This window comes from Lampris incognitus, chromosome 17 (assembly GCF_029633865.1).
Source record: "Lampris incognitus isolate fLamInc1 chromosome 17, fLamInc1.hap2, whole genome shotgun sequence".
Lineage (NCBI taxonomy): Eukaryota > Metazoa > Chordata > Actinopteri > Lampriformes > Lampridae > Lampris > Lampris incognitus.
The window spans coordinates 40,552,357-40,571,197 of record NC_079227.1 but is presented as its reverse complement, the minus strand read 5'-3'; the positions used below and the strand labels follow the sequence as shown (position 1 = coordinate 40,571,197).

The 18,841-nt window shown below is 48.3% G+C and overlaps 1 protein-coding gene across 1 annotated transcript in view; it reads left to right on the top strand.

The window, feature by feature from the left end:
• The window catches only part of LOC130127808 (H-2 class II histocompatibility antigen, E-D beta chain-like), a 210,535-nt gene that overhangs the window by 73,044 nt on the left and 118,650 nt on the right, over positions 1–18,841 (top strand). The gene's annotated exons all lie outside the window — the stretch shown is intronic.

The window sequence follows — 18,841 nt, the reverse complement described above, 5'->3', positions numbered from 1 at the left end:
GCGCCACTGTTATAAAATGCTTGATTAACCATTACATACCTCGACATGGATTCCCCTCCAAAATCCGCTCCGACAGCGGATCTCATTTCAAGGGGGGCCGACCTCAGAAAGGTCGAGAGCCTATTAGGACTGAAACACGCCTTTGGGACCGTATACCAGCCACAGTCCCAGGGCAAGGTAGAAAGAATGAATCACAACCTCAAACAAAAACTGGCTAAGATTTGTGCTCAAACTAAAATGAATTGGGTTGAGGCCCTTCCCTTGGCACTAATGACGATTAGGTCATCAATCAATCAGAGGACCGGGTTCACCACATATGAATTAATTACGGGGCGACAGTTTCCGGGGCCAGGGGCGGCCTCAACGGAGGGACTAGAGTCAATGGGGGGAACTAAAAGCACATGTTTTAAAGAATTACAGGCTTTGGTTTCAGATTTCTCCCGACAGGTTGGCGAAAGACGCGCGCCAGCACCGGAATCCACCCTCCCCCAGGCGCGGTGGATCCTGTTGCGATCCATTAAGTGGAAGTGGGCGGAGCCCCGGTGGACCGGACCCTACGAGGTGGTAGAGAGGACGTCCCACGCAGTCCGGCTGAAAGGGAAAGGAGAAGTCTGGTACCACTGGAGCCAGTGTGCTGTCGTGGAGGAGCCCGGACGGACCCTAGACGCTATACAAGAGGGCCTACAGGAGGCAACGTCCCCCCAGGAAGAGAGACCAGATTCCAGCGAAACACCAAAACACACTGTTAGCTTGGAACAGGGTGAAAGTGCTGGTAACCTCTCCCCTACGTCATAGAGGAGCCCGGCCGGACGATCACATACCCGGCTAGAAGAAGCTGATTCGGGAGGAACGGTCCAGCAGATCGGCGACCCAGCAGCCTGCGCCATGACGGTCAAAAGAACTCACCATCATGTAGAAACTAGATTTGCGGTTGGCGCTCTGGCCGTGGTGATGTGGCTGACCGTGTGCGTCTGGGCTTTTGATTTAACCCAGAGCCGGGCAAAGAGGGACGAGGTAAAAAGGGGGTGTTTGCTCTATGTTTGGGGACCAGTGTTGTATTTTCATTCCCAATAACGCCGCCCCAGATGGATCTGTTACACGAGCCCTCGAGGGTCTGAAGGCATTATCACAAACCATGCATGAGTACTCTGGGATTGCCAACCCGTTTAAAGATGGCTCGCTTCCCTATTTGGCAAGTGGAAGGGTGTTGTAATATCCTTCCTCCTTTCCCTCGCCATATTCCTGGCTATACTAGTTACTTGCGGTTGTTGCTTCATACCCTGCCTGCGTTCCCTGGTAAACCGGCTCATCATCACGGCTATCGAGCATAAAGACGGGGAACTACCGCCCCCTATGATGCCCCTGTTTGTCCTGAACCCCTTAGATCAGGAGTTAGAAGCCTTTTAGTGATCTCCTTAGAGGAGATCAAAAGGGGGAATTGTTGATTGATATTAAATATAACCCGAGTGTATTTTGTATTACTCAGTATGTAACCAATGTATGTAACCAGAACAGAGGGTGAAGAAGACACCTTCATGTAGACCAATATATTGCAGGTCTCCCACAAGAATGTGGGTAGGGGAGGGGGTTGCCCTCCCATGGGGCCTTGGGAGAGACACCGTGTCTGGTACGAGGAGGACCCCCTGCTAAGCTCAGTAGGTTGAAACAGGATGAACACTTCTTAAAGCTCAACCACCAAAAGGTTCTATTGATAGGATAATCAAGACCAGAGGTGTCGTAAAGGAGAAGCAGGGGGTCTATATAACCCACCAGGACACACAAAGAAGTCAGACACACACGACGGATTGGCAGTGTGTCTCCAGATCTGTACTCAATAAAATCAGTTTAATCTCCTAAAACGTGGTGGCTGTTTTCTTCACATCAACGGACCCGAGGACGAGGACCACGAAGGTGATTTCTCAACAGGGGCCAACCAGATCTTCCAGTCCACGTTCCCCAGTAAAGCCCGGGGAGCGGCCATTTTGATTTGCAGGACTGGGGTTCCGTTCAGACGTGTCTGTGCTGTGAATGAGCCAGACGGCAGATGTGTTTTGGTAACTGCCTACATTTATTCATGTCCCGTTACACTCCTATGGTCCGAATGTTGATGAGCCGGCCTTCTTCCGTGAGGTATCTGATTTACTGCCTGATCTCTCTGGTACACACGGGATTATAGGCGGCGATAACACTTTACACGTTTTCAGACGTCTCGCTTCCTGGAAAAAGGAGGTTATGATGGACAATGTCAAGCTGAACACAGACATCATTCATCATTTCAGATGAGCTGCATCACGTAGGAAGGTGGAGGAACATTAAAATACCTTGTATTGGATGTAACGTGTAATCACATAATGGTGCTGACACGTGGTGTTAGTTCAGCTGAGCTTAAAACGTTTTGCAGAGGATCTTCGTTGGTACTCAGCACCTGGTACCTCTCGTCTCAGTGTCCAACAGTAGTCCACCAACATTGATGGATTCCAGTTGTCCTGACGCCTCTTTTCCATGGTCCAATGTCCTGGTGAAACCTTTCACCATGTTCCTCACTGACTGCACCAAGTCCAGCAGGGACGAAGTCCACGTGAGGTGCACAACAGGAATTTTCATAGACCTGTGTCACTTCATGGTTTTGTGTGCTTTAAGCATGTCGTCCAGCAGCTCAGTGGAGTTTGGTGCTCTGTAGTTGCCAAGGAAATCCCCCACAACATCCTGAAACGCCTTCCATGCTGTTTTCCCTGGCCCACTAGCAGATCTTCTACCTCCCTGTCACTGAGGACCTGTCTGACTTGTGGACCAACACAAAGGCCTTCCTTCATCTTGGCACCAGTTATTCTTGGGAACATCTGTCTCGGATAGTGAAGTCCATCACCGTCTTTCTTCCCTGCTTTCACAACATGTCCCATAAGTCTGGGTTTTAGATGAGGAGGAGGCAGAAATATCTGTGTTGGGGTGACAAGTGGTTTATGCCCCACACTTTCTGCCCTGGAGTGAAATGCTGACGGAGTGGCCCGGTCTTTTTAATGTCATGTGAAGGTTTCTGTAACGTGAAGGTTTCACGAACTGGCAAGTGGGCGGTCCTTTTACTTAGGGGGCGTGTCTTGTGCCTTACGTCGCTGTCTGGCAGTCCGCAGACAGGTACTGTTGAATAAAAACGCAGACTTCTTTCACAGTAGCCAATACGACGCAGGGTAACGAAGTGGCGCTCTAGGACTGCGAGAGAATACTCGCGAACACGAGTTTTACTCAGTACCATCAAAAGGACGACAGATAGACGTCCGTCCAGACGTTGTGCTGGACGCCCAGCAGAGCTTAATAACCCAACAGCACGTCTGCGGACTGAAGGACAGGGGCGTAACGTACAAGACACGCCCCCAAAATACAAGAAACGCCTACTAGCGGTTACAGCGATGCATTACATCTGACTGTGACGGTCTCAAAGCAAAACTCTGGGCTGATGGATCCCAGCGGCAGGAAGGAGGGTTTTCCCAGCATGGTAGAACTCGGTTACTCGGGAAGGTGGTGGTCAGTAGCCAGTTTGAATTGGAAACGGCATTCCATGTAGGGGTCCACTTCGAGGAAGACCCAGGAAGTGTGAGAGAGATTCAATCTGCCAGTTAACCTGAGAACACATCTTGGGATTCCGCAGGAGTGGGAAAACTAACTGGACAAAGACACCCGGCTCACTTTTGCTGCCCGGCTGTAATAAGGGTGAGCAGTAAAAGTACAGCTCGAACATCAGCTATGTAGTATATAATGCATAGTTAGCAATTTAACAGGCTAAGCTAACCCCTGTCCCTTCCTTTGTAGCACTCTAGTCATGTATAGAAATCAGCTCAGCAGTGTACTGCACTCTGCACTGTACCAAAGCCTCTGACTCGTTAGTACACATCCATTCCTCGGGTTTGGGACAAGTGAGACACAGTCCCTGACTGGCCGGTATGCAAACCACAGCAACCACAAGGTTGATAAATCCATTTTAATGGAAAATGTAAAACCCTTTAGAACTTCAATGTACAAAGCATGTAACACTTGCACCTTAAAATCTGAAATTGAAGCAAGTCATGTTTTAAAAAATACCTCAGTGAATGTATATATGTATATATGTACACAACATAGTGTTTCATTGTTGTATCATTTACTCCAAAAGTTCACTATGGTAACTTTTTAACCAAAGAGAAACAAGACAGGTTTCTTAAATAAATGACATTATGTTTTATAAATGCCTTAACTTTACAGTGAATACCGTTTTAATAAGATGCTGAAGTGTATAAGCCTTATAGGTCTTCTTGTCTTCACATAATACAACTTTACACCGTCTTTACAATAGTTTGGCAGTTCATTTTCATACAAAGTATTTTATGGCATGAGGACAGTAGAGCTCAGCAACACTTCCCAAAGTTACAGGCATGAGCTGGTGTGTGTCCTCCATCACAGTAGAGCCGTATCACAACTGAACACCATGTGGCAAAAAACACAACTGTACAAGTCACATTTACATCAATGTTTTTAGCTCAATAACATGGAAATATCAAAACTATGAAATAAATACACCAGAGGAAAAACTACTCCGTATGAAAAGAGCCAAGAACAAACACAACAGGAGGGAAACGACAACAGACCAACTACTCAGACACACGAACAAATGAGAACAGCGACGCTGTTTGCTTGCGGACTGAAAGAGCTTTCATGAAGAGTTCTGACATGTTCTGCTTTGTGTGTTCAACGTCTTGACGCATGCGCAGCAACCCAGCTTAGAAAACCACAGAAGGTTGAATCAGTCCATCTGGACGCAGCGTTTACCATAGACAGATGTTATGGACAGATGTCTGACAGATGTTACTGACAGATGTTATTGACAGATGTCTGACAGATGTCTGACAGGTGTAATTGACAGGTGTAATTGACAGATGTTACTGACAGATGTTACTGACAGATGTCTGACAGATGTTATCGACAGATGTCTGACAGATGTCTGACAGATGTTATTGACAGATGTCTGACAGGTACTAGATGATGAAACGTATCGGTCGATAAAGGTGTCCAGATGAACTGATTCAGCGTTTGATAGTTTTAAACGTTTTTCAGGGTTTAATCATTGTAAAAATCACAGTTGTTCTCCTGCTGCTGCTGCTGGTGATGCTGCGGTGATCAGCCAAGTCTGAGACTTATCCGTGGACCACGAGCACAGACCTGAAATAAGCGTAACACATTAAAAACACAAGCTGACAACTTACAAAATGTTTTTCACCTGGGCAGAAAGAGGGAGAGAAGAGAGAGGTTAAAGATGGACGTCTGGGAGGCAGAGGACCTTCTTCACACTCTACATCATCAAAGTTCAAACTTCCTAGAAAGAATTCCCCAAATCATTTCTTGGCTGAATTTGAGTTGTTTTTGAAATTGGGAGTGCCTGCTAATGAGGCTGTGCAACAATGTAGGCTGTATCACACAGTACCTCCAAGTCTTTACAATATGTATATTGAATGTGGGTCAATATACAACATCTTGTTATAATTACCTACAGGTAGAAGACTGTCTGTATGGACAGGCAATGCTTGATGGGATTCTACCCTAGATTACCATGTTACCACAGAATGATGCCAGCAGCGGCTGAAATGAGGTCAACCATTAGACACTTATCTGCTCCCGACAGCAAGAACAGTCAACTCTTATACTGTGACTCTACAGACCTGCACAAACATGGTCCAGCCTGTCCATCTGACTCTAAAGACCTGCAGGAACACGGTCCAGCCTGTCCATCTGACTCTACAGACCTGCAGGAATACAGTCCAGCCTGTCCATCTGACTCTACAGACCCGCAGGAACAGGGTCCAGCCTGTCCAACTGACTCTACAGACCTCCAGGAACAGGGTCCAGCCTGTCCATCTGACTCTACAGACCTGCAGGAACAGTCCAGCCTGTCCAACTGACTCTACAGACCTGCAGGAACATGGTCCATCCTGTCCATCTGACTCTACAGACCTGCAGGAACATGGTCCATCCTGTCCATCTGACTCTGCAGACCTGCAGGAACACGGTCCAGCCTGTCCATCTGACTCTACAGACCTGCAGGAACAGGGTCCAGCCTGTCCATCTGACTCTACAGACCTGCAGGAACACGGTCCAGCCTGTCCAACTGACTCTACAGACCTGCAGGAACACGGTCCAGCCTGTCCAACTGACTCTACAGACCTGCAGGGACTCGGTCCAGCCTGTCCATCTGACTCTAAAGACCTAAAGAAACACAGTCCAGTCTGTCCATCCGACTCTACAGACCTGCATGAACACAGTCCAACCTGTCCATCTGACTCTTGTCAAAGAAGGCTGTTAAAAACAGGGAGTGTACCGTGTTAACCCAAAAATAAAACGACCCTGATTATAAACTGACCCCCCCACACACACACTTTTCAAGACTCATTTTTGGAAAAAGGCTTTTTGAAAACCAACATTTTTTTCATGAAGAAATTTATTTTATTTGAAAATAATGACAATAATAACCATTGAATAAAACCAGGTAGGCTGATGTTTTTAACAACCATACAAATAAAAATAACGTGTAGTCTATTGGTGTTTCTAATACCAATTAGACTCTCCATCTCATAGTGAAGAAAACCACCATGTAGCCTATCAAAGGTCCAATAACTGCAATAACCATCCAAGTCAAGTCGAACTGTAGAACATTCTTGAAACAAATCAGAATTAAAAAACCAAAACGGGCTGGATTGCTTCAGTAAGAATCGAAACACTTGTTTTACAAATATTTGGCGCTACCTGCTGTTGTGAATGTATACTGACATTTAAAAGTCCAGACCTCAAATAAGACGACCCTACATTTAAGACGTATTTCCAGAAAAAAAAACAACAAAAAAACAAAACCTTTCTTATATTCAGACCAATACGGTAATATAGAGACAAAAACAGACGCAAGAGATAGGAGGAGTGGGGACTCATTCCCATTTCTGAAATATCCATCCATCATCCATCCATCATCCATCCATCCATCATCCATCCATCCATCATCCATCCATCATCCATCCATCCATCCATCCATCCATCATCCATCCATCATCCATCCATCATCCATCCATCCATCCATCCATCCATCATCCATCCATCATCCATCCATCCATCCATCCATCCATCCATCATCCATCCATCATCCATCCATCCATCCATCATCCATCCATCCATCATCCATCCATCATCCATCATCCATCCATCATCCAAACCGCGTATCCTGCTCTCAGGGTCGCGGGGATGCTGGAGCCTATCCCAGCAGTCATTGGCTGGCAGACGGGGAGACACCCTGGACAGGCCGTCAGGCCATCACAGGGCCCACACACACACACACACACACACACACACACACACACACACACACACACACACACACACACACACACACACACACACACACACACTATAAGTTGTGTAATGAAAGATTTGAAGCATGAGAAAGAAAGAGAATAGAGGCTAAGTGGGTGAGACAGAAAAAGGTAGACAGGTCTTCTGAACAGTGGACGATTTTAGGAGAGGGGATGACAGAGAGGAAGAGGAAGGGGAAGATGAAGAGGAAAAGAAAGAGGGGGGTATGAAGCAGGCTGTATCTATCATGTGCTGGTGTGTGGGTGCAAAGCGTGGTGAACACAGCTGCCGTCATGTCCTACTGACAGACCCCATCTACTGACAGCACAGTCCACCAGGTGAGTCACAGACGGCCTTAACTAGCAGGAGGAGGAGGAGGAGGAGGAGGAGGAGGTAGCATGGAAAATAGCACCAAAACAAACCGTTTAGTTTTCTTTAAAAAACATCGATGAAGAGACGAGCAGAGGATGCTCGTTGTGGCCATTGTGATTGATAGCCATTGTGACTGATAGCCATTGTGATTGATAGTCATTGTGACTGATAGTCATTGTGATTGATAGCCATTGTGACTGATAGCCATTGTGAGTGATAGCCATTGTGAGTGATAGCCATTGTGATCGATAGCCATTGTGACTGATAGTCATTGTGATTGATAGTCACTGTGATTGACAGCCATTGTGACTGATAGTCATTGTGATTGATAGCCACTGTGACTGATAGTCATTGTGATTGACAGCCACTGTGACTGATAGTCATTGTGATTGATAGCCACTGTGACTGATAGTCATTGTGATTGATAGCCACTGTGACTGATAGTCATTGTGATTGACAGCCATTGTGACTGATAGTCATTGTGATTGATAGCCACTGTGACTGATAGTCATTGTGATTGACAGCCATTGTGACTAATAGCCATTGTGATTGATAGTCACTGTGACTGACAGCCATTAGGACTGATAGTCATTGTGATCGATAGCCATTGTGACTGACAGTCATTGTGATTGATAGCCATTGTGACTGATAGTCATTGCGATCGATAGCCATTGTGACTAACAGTCATTGTGACTGATAGCCATTGTGACTGATAGTCATTGTGATTGATAGATAGCCATTGTGATTGACAGCCAGTGAACCGCAGTATCTTCAGCTACTTTGGCTGACTGACAGGAATGTCTGTTGCTTGGCCTTTTTCTATACAAAATAACTGGCAATATCCACATTTATTTTATCAGCCAAAATGACTACCGTTATCGCTCATTTATCTCCTGTTGGTGAAGAGGTGACACACCAGGCTCAATCAAATATACACTACATGGCCAACAGGATGTGGACACCTGAACATCACACCCATGTGTGCTTGATGAACATCTCATTCCAAACCCATGGGCATTAATATGGTGTTGAGCCCCCCTTTGCTGCTGTAACAGCCTCCACTCTTCTGGGAAGGCTTTCCACTAGATTTGGGAACATGGCTGCGGGAATTCACTCCCATTCAGCCACAAGAGCATCAGTGAGGTCAGGCACTGATGTTGGGGAGAAGGCCGGGTTCACGGTTGGTGTTCCAATTCATCCCAAAGATGTTGGCTAGTTTCTCCACACCAAACTCAGCAAACCATGTCTTTATGGACCTCGCTTTGTGCACAGGGGCATTGTCATGATGAAACAGAAAAGAGCTTCCCCCAAACTGCTGCCACCAACTTGGAAGCACACAATTCTCTAGAATGGTATTGTCTGCTGTAGCAGTAAGATTTCCCTTCAGTGGAACTGAGAGGCAAGAACATGGAAAACAGCCCCGGACCATTATTACTCCTCCACCAAACTTTACAGTTGGCACTATGCATTTAGGCAGGTAGGGTTCTCCTGGTATTCGCCAAATCCAGATTGCTCCATCAGACTGCCGGATAGTGAAGCGGGATTCATCACTCCAGACAACGTGAGTCCAATGGTGGTGTGCTTTACACCACTCCAGCATAGCACATTGTGTGCATCGGCTTATTTATTAGACAGTGATAGTGGAGGCAGGCAGGAAATGGGGGAGAGCGAGAGAGAGAGAGAAAGGGGTAAGACATGCAACAAATGCTGCCAGCTGGATTTGAGCTGGTAATGGTTGCAGCCATGTGGCCATGTGATATGCACGCTAGTCAGTCGGCCATGGAGGCACCCCAGGCCACCAGTTCATGAGCTGACGTTGCTTCCAGAGGCAGTCTGGAACTCGGTACTGAGTTGTGTAAGCGAGGACACATGGTTTTTACGTGCCTCAGGACTCGGTGGTCCCGTTCTGTGGTCTTGTGTGTTCTACTGCTTCACGTCTGAGCTGCTGTTGCTCTGAGATGTCTCCACTTCAGAATAACAGCACTTACAATTGACCGGGGCAGCTGTAGCAGGGCAGGAATTTGACCAAATGACTTGTTGGAAAGGTGGCATCCTATGACGGTGCCATGCTGAAAGTCACTGCGCTCCTAAGGACCCTCCACTCCACTGCCACTGTTTGTCTATGGAGACTGTGTGGCTGGATGCTGGATTTTATGCACCTGCTAGCAACGGGCGTGGCTGAAATATCCGGACCCACTCAGTAGAAGGGTGCCCACATATACTTTGCTACGTAAAGTATCAGGGACTGAATTTTCCAAACATGCTGGAAAAACCAACAGCTGTGGCTGTATTAAAACAACAGCACGGTGCTTTGTGGTGCATTATTACTTACTCTTTTTACCTTTATTATTATTATTATTATTTTTGATTTCCCCGCTTTTACATCTGGCCAATTACCCCACTCCTCCGAGCCGTCCCAGTCTCTGCTCCACCTCCTCTGCCGGTCCGGGGAGGGCTGCAGACTACCACATGTCCCCCCCCCCCCCGATACATGTGGAGTCACCAGCTGCTTCTTTTCACCTGACAGGGAGGAGTTTCACCAGGGGGGGCGTAGCACATGGGAGGACACGCTATTCCCCCCCAGCCCTCCGCCCCCGAACAGGCAGCCCAACTGACCAGAGGAGGCGCTAGTGAAGAGACCAGGACACATACCCACACCCGGCTTCCCACCTGCAGACACGGACAACTGTGTCTGTAGGGACGCCTGACCAAGCCGGAGGCAACACGGGGATTCGAACCGGCGATCCCCGTGTTGGTAGGCAACGGAATAGACCGCCACGCTACCCGGACACCCGACTGTTGTCAGGTTTAATCTGGGTTTTGTGTTTGTCTGCTGGTGACGACTGAACACAGCACATGGACCGGATGTGACGACACTGCTCCACTACCTGTAGCTTATCTTCATAGTTGACCTCCTCCTTAGTGGCTCTCAGCTCCTGGCTCAGGTAGAAGGAGTTGACTACGTGCTCAGGAGAAACAAAGTCATTGATGACCTGAACACAGCTGTGGAGGTTCTGAACCTGAGAGAGAGAGGGAGACAGACAACATGATGGATGACTTCATGCTACACCTGGCGTAGCTATCTGTGTCAGGTAGCAGAAGTACAGGAGGACACACCACACAGGGACGGACGCATTAGTTCTCCATGTTGCTAGTGAGGAGGGGTCTGCAGACATGCTTGTGTAACTATGCATTCTGATGTAGACATGCTGTTATGTGTATGTGTCCAGTAAATACCTGGTGCATGGCCCCAGCAGGTATGAGGACCGAGTCCCCTAGGAACTGAACGAGGGTCCAACCCTGGACCCCGTGCTCTTCAAACAGACGCTGTCGCTGCTTCCTGCTGAGGTACCAGCCCTGCTCTCTGACCGGGTCCTGCTCTGCAGACATGTCCAACCCCTGCTCCTTACTCAGCTGAGCGGGGACAGGAAGAGACGGGAAAAGGGGGGTGTGGCTAAATATTTCATGGGCTTTGTAGAGTGTCACGTTACACCAGCATTCATTCTTTCAAACAGCTTTTTATTTGCCAAGATCAACGCAGCGTGACGAGTACAACAATGGAAATGTGCCACACAGTCACAAGTTAACAACATGCACATCTACACTACCAGCCTTGTCACTCCACTCAGGCAACTTTCATGTCCTCTTTCTTTTCTTTTTCTTGGTTTTTCCTCCTTTGCCTCCCCAGTTGTACTTGGCCAATTGCCCCACTCTTCCGAGCCGTCCCGGTCTCTGCTCCACCCCCTCTGCTGATCCGGGGAGGGCTGCAGACTACCACGTGCCTCCTCCCATACATGTGGAGTCACCAGCCGCTTCTTTTCACCTGACAGTGAGGAGTTTCACCAGGGGGACGGAGCGCGTGGGAGGATCACGCTATCCCCCCCCCCAAAAAAAACAGGCACCCCGATCGATCAGAGGAGGTGTTAGTGCAGCAACCAGGGCACATACCCAAACCACCAACCCCCGTGTTGGTAGGCAACGGAATAGACCACTACGCTACCTGGACACCTACATTCCTGTTTTTACCAGTGTTATGTTCTCCCTTTAATATCACTCTTTACTCTTCTGTGTTGTTTCCTTTCTTTTCTTCTACGTATATTCCTCATCTCTTGCCACAGGCACTGGCCTGCTGGTGCCCTTCCTAGTCCTACTTCCTCGTCCTACTCCCTAGTCCTACTTCCTAGTCCTACTTCCTCATCCTACTCCCTAGTGCTACTCCCTAGTCCTACTCCTTAGTCCTACTCCCTAGTTATACTCTCTAGTCCTACTCCCTAGCCCTACTTCCTTATCCTACTTCCTAGCCCTACTTCCTCATCCTACTTCCTAGTCCTACTTCTTCATCCTATTTCCTCGTCCTACTTCCTAGTCCTACTCCCTAGCCCTACTTCCTTTTCCTACTTCCTAGCCCTACTTCCTCATCCTACTTCCTAGTCCTACTTCTTCATCCTATTTCCTCGTCCTACTTCCTAGTTCTACTCCCTAGTCCTACTTCCTCGTCCTACTTCCTAGTCCTACTTCCTAGTCCTACTGGAGGCCTGGTAGTAGACTGTACCAGTCCCCTCTTGTATTTGGGGGGTTTTGTTGCAGTACTGTAAACCTGCATAAGTTGCTCTCATATTACTGACACAACAGAGAAGTATGACGTACATATCTACTAACATTCAACTCTGCTGACTTTAGTGAAGTGCACAAGTTACATTTAAACTTGAACTTGTCAAAGAATTTGGGGGATTCATCGCCAGCTAACAAACTGTTGTAAAATTCATCACGGTAAGGAATGTAAAATAACATAATAATAATAAATTCCTGACTAAAAAGTAAGTGAAAAGGGACATCACATTATTTTCCAACAACTGAAATGTCAGAGCCAGAGGTTATCCCTGGCTGTATTAATGAACTAACTCAGTTTCATGCACATTACTTTACCTGCTAATACTCCACTAACGATCTCAAGGTGCTACAGCACATTTACTGAGTATGGGGCTGGCCAAAAGGTGACAAGTCTGCATATCGACGGGAGGTTGAGCAGCTGGTGCTCTGGTGCAGTCAGAACAACTTGGAACTGAACATGCTCAAGATCGTGGAGATGACAGTGAACTTTACGAGACACCCCTCAGTACTGGTCCCTCCACAATATCCAGCAGCCCTGTGTCAACCGTGGAAACGTTCAAGTTTCTGGGAACTACCATTTCTAAAGACCTGAAGTGGGAGACTAACATCATCTCCATCCTCAAAAAGGCCCAGCAGAGTTTGTTCTTTCTGCGGCAATTGAGGAAGTGTGGTCTGCCACAGGAGCTGTTGAGCCAGTTCTACACCGCAGTCATTGACTCTGCCCTGTGTACATGCATCACGGTCTGGTTCAGAGCAGCAACAACACAGGACAGGAACAGGCTGCAGCGAACAGCAAGGACAAGAGAAACACAAAACACTGGCGCTCCCCTGCCCATCCTGCAGGACTTGTACACCTCTAGAGCCCGGAAATGGGCGGGCAGAATCAGCACAGAACCCCCCCCCCCACCTAGGACACAGTCTGTCTGATTGGCCGCCGATCATTATTGGCCGATTTTCCTTCTAAATAGTTCGATCAGTGCTCTCTATTAAGGCCGATCAGAAGAGCCGATCAGAGGACGTAAAATACGTGAGACATTTCTCTGTGCGCGGCAAAAGAAGCTCACTAAAATGGCTCCAGCGGTCTGACAGTAGGGCTGCACGATGTATCGACGATGTGCCTTCATCGCGATATCAACATGTGCGATATACGTATCGCAAAACACTGCTTGAACTGCGATCAATGGTATCGGCTATTTATTTAACGATATTACTAGGCGTTTGTGTTGACTTTGGTGCCCCCTTCTGGAAAGAGGCGGTAATGTCACTTGGCTGATTCCGTCTCAGTAACAAAATATACTGCTCAAAAAAATAAAGGGAACACCTAAAAACACAATACAGACCTCGATGAATGAAATATTTCAGCTGAAAATCTTTATTTATTAGACAGAGGAATGTGTTTAGAGCAAAATAACCTAAGAATGATCAATGGAAATCAAAATCATTAGCCCATTAAGGTCTGGATTCAGAATCATACTCAAAATCAAAGTGGAAAATGAGAACATAGGCTGATCCAACTTCTGTGGAAATTCCTCAAGACGATTCAAAATGAGGCTCAGTAGTGTGTGTGGCCTCCACGTGCCTGTATGCACTCCCTACAACGTCTGGGCATGCTCCTGATGAGACGACGGATGGTCTCCTGAGGGATCTCCTCCCAGACCTGGATCAGGGCATCGGTCAACTCCTGGACAGTCTGTGGTGCGACATCGCGTTGGCGGATGGTACGAGACATGATGTCCCAGAGGTGCTCGATTGGATTCAGGTCTGGGGAACGTGCAGGCCAGTCCATAGCATCAATGCCCTCGACATACAGGAACTGCTGACACACTCTGGCCACATGAGGACGAGCATCGTCATGCATGAGCAGGAACCCAGGGCCCACTGCACCAGCATATGGTCTGACAATGGGTCTGAGGATCTCATCCCGGTACCTAATGGCAGTCATGGTACCTCTGGCTAGCACGTAGAGGTCTGTGCGGCCCTCCAAGGATATGCCTCCCCAGACCATCACTGACCCACCGCCAAACCGGTCATGCTGGAGGATGTTGAAGGCAGCAGAACGTTCTCCACAGCTTCTCCAGACTCTCTCACGTCTGGCACATGTGTTCAGTGTGAACCTGCTCTCATCTGTGAAGAGCACAGGGCGCCAATGGCGAATCTGCCAACCAAGATGTTCTCTGGCAAAGGTCAATCGGGCTGCACGGTGTTGGGCTGTGAGCACAGGCCCCAATTGTGGACGTCGGGCCCTCATACCATCCTCATGCATTCTGTTTCTCACTGTTTGAGCAGAAACCTGCACATTAGTGGCCTGTTGAAGGTCGTTTTGTAGGGCTCCGGCAGTGCTCCTCCTGTTCCTCCTTGCACAAAGGACCAGATAGCGGTCCTGCTGCGGGGTTGTTGTCCTCCTGCAGCCCCCTCCACGTCTCCTGGTGTACTGGCCTGTCTCCTGGTCCCTCCTCCATGCTCTGGACACTGTGCTGGGAGACACATCAAAACTTCTTGCCACAGCACGCATTGATGTGCCATCCTGGATGAGCTGCACTACCTGAGCAACTTCTGTAGGTTGCAGATACCGCCTCATGCCACCTCTAGTGGTGAGGGCACTAGCACAATGAAAAACTAACCAAAGATCGGCCAGAAAAGATGAGGACAGGCAAATGGTCTGTGGCCACCACCTGCAAATCCATTCCTGTTATAGGGGTTGTCTTGCAAATTGTCTAATTTCCACCTGGTGGAAATTAGACAATTTACCAACAGGTGAAATTGAGTCACAAATCAGTGTTGCTCCCTAACTGGACAGGTTGATATCTCAAAAGTGTGATTGACTTGGAGCTACATTGCATTGCTCATGTGTTCCCTTTATTTTTTTGAGCAGTGTATAATGTAAAAAAATAAAATTCAAACACGAGTTACTCACTCTGCAAATCTGGTAAGACGTCAGTTTAAATTGAGACTGTTACGTCATCATTTATGATATAAACTCCTCGTAGCTGCTTTAAATCGGCCCAGATGTGGTGGTAAAGTGATGAAGAAACTGTGTTGCCATGCACCCAAGTTGGTGGTGTTTGTTCATTATCAATACAGCGGCTGCAGCCAGGTGCATTTTTCTTCTTCAATAAAACCACGTTGCTGGGATGGAAATACTGCATTTCATGTGTTTATGCAGTGTGCCAGGCTGGCCACTGTCTGGACTCTGTGTCAGCAGCACACCTAGAGCAGAGAGACATTAAAACTGTACACTTCAATATTTGTATATTTATCGCGAGTCATATCATCATCGCAATATGCAGCAACGTCATCGCATATCGCATGTTTCCCTAATATCGTGCAGCCCTATCTGGCAGCTGTACAAGGTGTCTGGAAAAGACCTTAAAATGGCTGTATGCAAGGTGTGTGAAGCAGAAACCCCTCGTGGTGCAACGCAACAACGACATTTTAATACCACGAACCTCATTAGACATTTGAGAATATGCCCCGTCAAATGCGGCGAGCATGAAAGGCAAGCCAGCGCCAAGTCAGTAAAGCCAGTTAACCCTTTAGCAAGGCAGTCTTCCGTCACTCAGCTGTCAGTTAGGGAGAAGTCAAAAGAACTGTCAGCCAAGATGGAGGAATTCACTGGCCTGGATCAGCAGCCTCTTTCTGTAGTGGAAGATGAGGGGTTTCGACGACTTATCACCTACTTGGATCCAGGCTACATCCTTCCAGGGCCTCAATATTTCATGGACGTATGCCTGCCGCAGGTATACCTCACAGGGTAGACACATACTGACAGCATTTTAAAGGACAACGGCACGCCAATCAGTTTTGCACGTGACATGTGGAGTTGGAGTGCATGTCCCGTGTCCCTGTTAAGAGAAACCGCCCACTTTACTGATCAACACTTCAAATAACACAACGCTGTCCTTCCCTGTCAAGGATCCACCACAGGGTCACACATAGCGGGGCTCCGGCTGTCACATCCAGTGACACGTTCCGATCCTGGGGAACCCCGAGAGGAGAAGGACACACTATTCTAAGGGAGGACACTAAGAACATGGCGAAGGCCACGAAGGATGCAGAGGTACCCAGCCTACCCTGTATGGCGCATACACTCCAGCTCGTTGTGGCGGAGGGAGTACTGCCACAGTGAAGCGTCTCTGATAGAAGAGCTGCAGGATGACGGATCGTCTCTTGAACCTCCACCTTTGTGACACAGACGGCGCACAAGAGCTTCCTAACACAAGGCGCTGAACCCAGACCCATGTCCACATGTGTCCTGCTAACAGCTGGGCTACTAAAGGCAGCCCCTCCAGCCAGGAAACTGCGATGTTGGGATCTCAGGTTCCAGTCTACGAGACGCAGGATAATAGAGCTTATGAACAGTTCTAACCACTGAGAGATGACTGCTAAAATCAACACTATAAGTCATTTGGGTCATTAAGTGAAATAAAGGTCATCAATAAAAGTTATTAAATACTCCATGTTTTATACAGCATGGAGACAATGATATAAATTCTGATTATCACAGCAGATATAATAACTGAGGATTGAGTTTTAACATATTTCAAACTCAAGACCTCAAGAAATATCTTTTTAATGGAAAGGATCTAGCTACTGCTCCAGAAAGGCAAACCCCCCCCAAACATATCCAATGAAGCACCAAACGTCTCCGCTGTTCTGCTCCTGCCATGCAGCTCTCTCGCTCCGTCCCTCCCCCTCTCTCTCGGGGACCGGGACTTCACTTCCCCGGCCTGTCGTGTCCTCCATGTGGATTGCTGCAATAGAAAACATATATAGAATTAGGGCCAAAAGTGTTATTTACAACCACGAAAAGCAAGCCAGGCTGAACGGAAGTGACGTGTCCTGTCTGTCTGTCCTCCACAGCTCTGCTCCATCTCAGTAGCAGGGACAGCGCCGCCAGCCGACACACAAACCAGCAAACTTCTGTCTTACCTGCTGTCCTCAGTAGACTTGCAGCCTCCTTGCTTGCTTGTTGAACTTCCTGAGTAAGCGACCCTCCCGGCCTTCTTCCCGAAATCGTCTTGTAAGACCCCCTTCAAACGCCAGTTGGATCAAGTGAGCTTTTCTCTGGTGCAGCATGCTTCGTCTGTGCTGACTGAAGACGTTGGTTAGCGGTGAAACTGTGTCCTCGCACGTCGCTGAGGATGCTCCACAAGTCCCTCCATGTTTCAGAGCAGTGAGCACGCTTGGCATGGCGGTGAGGAGCCCAGAGTAGCGCTGCAGGATGGCAGCAGGGCTCCACTGGTCTTCGGTAGAGCGGCCATTTCACACTGTAAAAAGGTTTCTGTTCTCAGGCCTGCTTTTCTCGGCTCAGAGAGGACCAGGTTTGTCAGACTTAGCGCATCACAGTGCTTTGTAGAGGCCATGAGCAGCAGTCTTCCGTGCGTCTCATTACCCATGTCTACATAACGGAGCACAATTGGCACATTCTCGCAACCAGTTGGATCTTTTGTCCCGCCCACCTTCAACGTGAACCAGCTATCTCCTGTTTCTTCCACTGTTTCACTCGTCACTATTTCACTCAGGAGCGCTTTCATTTCGTTCTGAACTTCATGGGACGTGTAGGTGGCGTTTCTGGGGATGGTGCAAAATACCTGGGCAAGGGTGTGGTCTTTCCTCAGCGTGTACTCCACCATAGACGAAAATAGTCCACTTTCCCCTTCCTCTCTTGACTCCAAAGCGTCCAACGTCCCCCTCAGCGGTTGCTGGTGTGTAACAAGGAACTCCGTTATATCCGCTATCGCACTCAGATATGAGCGACTCCTTTCCAGCTGCCCCTCGCTGACAAGTGTGGAGACCTCAGCTGCTGTGGCACAACCAGGACAGCATCCTTCCAGAGAGCCCTGCATTTCAAATGCTCCCTGCTGGATGCGTGTCTTGCAAAACCTTTGCTGCTTTCCGTCGCAGATTTCCGATTAGAGAATCCGGTTTGGGTGGAGGCTTTGTCCGCATTAGCACCAGACCCAACACTAAGCTTCCCACATGGGAAGCAAAAGGCAGCATCAGCAACCACTGAATAGTCCAGCCAGCCCCTCCATTAAACCAGCTTCTGCTAAACGAGCCATTTGGGGTTTTATTAAATATCCGAATAGGGTAGGATTGCAGGTGCACCTGGGCTGGCTCCTCTGTCCCAAGATGGACAGGAACAGTGGGAGCTGGGGGGGGGGGGGCTGCGGGCCCATTCTGACCGTGCTTGCCGCCGGGCCCGGGGCAACATCTTCTGCGACGGGTGGAGCTGAAGTCAGCTGATTAAGTTCATGCTCGGAGACGCTGCTGCTGCTGCTGCTGCTGCTGCTGCTGCTGCTGGGGCTCCTGGCCTCGGCTGGGGTCTCTTCTACGATGTTTCTTTTTCCTTTCTTTCGTTTTTTACAAAGCCGCGGTCTGATCTCCATCCTTGAGCTGCTTTTTGGCTCAACAAACAAGCTCCGTAAGGCGACGGCGAAGTTAGCTGAGCTCAGCAAGCAAACGAGCTTAGCAGCTTGAAGGTTTTAACAGCAAACCG